Source organism: Mytilus trossulus, chromosome 9 (assembly GCF_036588685.1).
Source record: "Mytilus trossulus isolate FHL-02 chromosome 9, PNRI_Mtr1.1.1.hap1, whole genome shotgun sequence".
In the NCBI taxonomy this organism is placed as follows: domain Eukaryota; kingdom Metazoa; phylum Mollusca; class Bivalvia; order Mytilida; family Mytilidae; genus Mytilus; species Mytilus trossulus.
This window is the reverse complement of record NC_086381.1, coordinates 25412195-25416360: the sequence shown is the minus strand read 5'-3', so window position 1 is coordinate 25416360 and position 4166 is coordinate 25412195.

Genomic DNA, 4166 nt, shown 5'->3' with positions numbered 1-4166 from the left:
GGCTTTACTGTTATTTCTGTGTTCTTAATTGATTAAAATTTCACTTTCTGTTCATATCTGTCACTACATGAAAAACATGATTTATTTTTTATCCCCCTATATCAAATGTGAAATTTGCGATACCTTCTACTAATAAGGACTTACCGTTTACTGCTTGAAGAGAGACTTCACTTTTAATTAACTTAGGTGGACTTTTCATAGCTTGATAAACTCTTTTATGAAATAAAGAGCAACTTGCCCTGGAATCAATTAGAGCTCTATATTTATTTTTTTTAATTTTAATTAAACATGAATTTGGAGAATTTGTTGAATTTATTTCAAATGCTTTATTTAACTTAAATGTTTTTGTCTAATCACCGTAGTTTTTACTTTTATGTTTAAGTATTTTATTTGTACTATTTCTCCCTTCATTGGCTTCATAATGAAGAGAGTGCTTTAGTTTCCCTGTCCATTTTATTGCGGACAATATCTTTGGAAGTATCCCTTCCAGCGACAGGAGTAGCAGACAACCTCTGCCATACTTCTCTGTTGTACCAAATTAACTTGGTGCGTCTCAGGGTATTTACGTGGAGGATAACTCCTACAATCTACTTGATCATCCCTATTTGTTGGACCCTTTCGTTCTTAACCAAAACGCGTCTTCAAATTTTGTTCTGTCATTGCCAAAGTAAATGCGGCATCAAGATTATCTTGCATTATTTTCATTTTGAGTTTGTCGAGCAACAAACCATCCACAAAGAAACCGATTATTTGTCTTTCCACGGGTTCGACATCCCGTTGCTGTCCTATATATCCTTCTTAGACTAAAGCCATCAAGAGTTTGACTTTTGTTTAACTTGAAGAAGCAGAGAGAACGCATGTTGGGGGTCAGTTACCTCAGAAAATCTCCCCGTTAGTTGGGTTTTGCATTCGTCCCAAGTTGCCTGATCATTCGCGGTCAAATATCTCTTAATATAATCACTCACAGCCCCTTTACTTGACTGATATACAATTAACTTATTGTGATCCTTGTTCCCCTATCGCATGCGTCAAGACAGCATACTTTTCAACGCCCTTGATCCATGCTTTAAACTCCTTTGGATTCCCCCCAAAAGATGGAATAACTTGTGAAACACTTTGCGTGCCCACGGTATTTGATAAATGGTGGACTTGAGCCGATAGAGCCTGCTGGTTATGACCTGGATTCCTAAAACTTCCCCCATTTGCTGGTCAGCCATACTCCCACCAAAACAATTCAAAATATAGACATACCTTCAAAATCTGTGGCAGACGTCGTTGACGAATCCTGGTCACGGAACCAAAAATTACTAGTGTAACACTAACGCTAGATAATTTGACAAACTTTTATTGCATTATTTTACAATGTATGTGAGAGACAACGTGCGTATAGTGGCACCGGAGAAGTCTTTCTTTCGTTAGAAAACAAAACAGTTTATATATCTAAACACTCGGCTGACATCAGCAACATGTGTTTCATTCTATTGTTTCTTAACACAAATCCTCAATGTAAGTATAAGTCGATATGAATAGATATTAATCACTGGACGTATTATAAATTGCTGACGCATATAATGGTGATCCAAGTAACTTTGTTACACCATTTCCATTTTATTCTTTCGTTGACCATATACAGTCATGTCTTGGCAGTCTGCCTTTGTAACCAAATACTCAAGCAGATTTAAAACAAGTTTTTCAGCTGTCTGGCTGTGCTCCCCACATTGAGACAAATCTGCTGCATTCATTTTTATTCCTTATTTGGTCTCCAAGACACACTAATGCTGTAAAGAAATAAACCACAATTACAGTATGATTAAATTAAGTATACATGAAAATATTGTAAATATGGACATTTTTATTTGGGTGTTATTTTTTTTCTAATTTAGTGTTTATCAAAAAAGCAAAATACCAGCCTTTTTCAAGGTGAAAACAGTAACAACTTAGTACATAAAGTCTGTTGGCATACTACAGAGGCATCATCAAACGAATATTTTGAAAAAAAACCTGTTGATATGGAATGACCAGCTATACATTTGATGAATTATTTATTATGGGTCTGGAGTTCAGTCACTTGCATTTTACACTTGTAATCTCAACAATCTCTGACAATTTGCATTCATAAAGAAGACTGTTAATATGGAGATTTTTCTCTGTAAAGTTTTTGCTTGTGTAGGATCAGAGATGGTAGGATCGATACTGGTTTATGAATGCAAACATAAGGCCAAAAAAAAAAATAGGGTGTGTTTCCTGTTGCATGCCCCAAAAAATTAGGGTCGGTAGGAAGGTATTTTTTTTTTTTTTTTTTTTTTTTTTTTTTTTTTTTTTTACTGGCCTGCTTCGGTTGTTTTTTGTGTATTTTTATAATCAGTTTGTTATTCTTTCAGGTTATTTTCATCAGTTCATTGTATAAAGTATACAAGATATGAATAGTCCATGTGGGAGATATTTCATGGTTTTTTCCAGTCACAGTAAATTCATTGTTCTTTAATCCAAAGTCATGATACTGATTGAACATATCAATAAAGGTGGTAGAATTAGAAAATGGGGCTATTATACTTTTTTTCTCGTTCCTGTGTGGACACTCATCGATTGTTATTGGCTATACTAAACAAAAACCGTTTCTGGAAAAAAACGAAAAAAATCCGGATTTTTTTTTTTTTTTTTTTTTCCGGGAAAAAAAGTTAGGGTCGGCGCCAAAAAATTAGGGTCGATCGGGCGACCGGAAACACACCTATTTTTTTTTTTGGCCTAAAGAAAAATTGTTGAGAATATAAGTGTAAATATTATATATTCTCAAACTTCTGATATTACAGTTTTGACAGTATAAACTCTATATCTTATAGAGCACTGATTGTTTAATACCTTTTTAACTACAAAAAACAGGATTCATATGTTTTGCCCTGTTTTTCAAAAAGTTTATCAAGTACACTGAGAGTTTATTAGGCATGTAAATCCTATAAGATATGAAAGAAACCTACTTTTCACACTGGTAATTACTTCACCTAATGGAGATTTTGAGAAGGCTGATGTTCCTCTTGGGTCATCAAACAGTCAATCATCATCATTAGAGCACATGGTCTATCTCTTTTCCTTAAACTATACATGGTATTTTTTTTACCAATCTGACAATATGGCTAGCAGTCTCCCTTCTACTAAATACTGAAAGCCAGATGGCATCAGTGAGTTTTCATGTAAAAATTTTAAAATAAAAACAAAGATACTTAATCTTTATCTAAAAACTATTTCAACTGTAAAGCAAGATGAGAAAAATATGATACAATTTGTTATGGCTGAAGATAATCATGTGGAGAACATATTTTTTCCCAGTTTTGTCAAATGAAATATGCATATTTTTTGCAGCATTGCTTGTACTTACCTTTTGTCAATTTTTTTCACCAGAATCAAAATGAGTTAGTTTTTTATACAGCTGCAAAAATTGAAAAACATTTTGGTCATATATTGTTATCACATTGATGTCATTGTCATCGTCCGAAGACATTTGTTTTTTGCACTCTAACTTTAGTAAAAGTAAATGAAAATCTATTTCATAAAACATTGAAAATTTTGCAGCCTAATAATACACCTCCGTACACATCCAAAGCTTCTCTCATTTCTGTTAAAGATCTGATGTCTCTGTATTTTTGAACATATTTCCTCATTTCCTCTAATATGTGCAATCATTGACAAATGATTGAATTACAATACGAATTTCCATTCTGGGTTTTACTGAAATTGTATTCTTTAATGTTTACAACTGAAAGAAAATATTTTAAGAAATAATTGTAGCATCTAGGTCAAATATGTCAATTTCCAAAATGTAACACAATACAGTCATAATAAATGAATAAGTAACTACATGTGCATCATTTAAAAGTTTGGAAGTGTTTTAAGTTGATGAAATATATTGATTGCATGCCAAGTTGATGAAATTCATTATTCTGCAGTAGTCAATATGCGCATGTGCAAACAACAAATGATTGGATTTAGAGCATGGGTTTATTCACAAAGCAACAGAAGCGTGTCGTATTAGAATTTAAACAATTCTGTGATAATAATGAATATATTAATCAAGCATATTGATAGAAACAAAGATAACTGAAAATACATACAATGCAAAACCTTCCAACAATAGCTTACAATAAACCACTATTTATTTAACAAATGTTCAC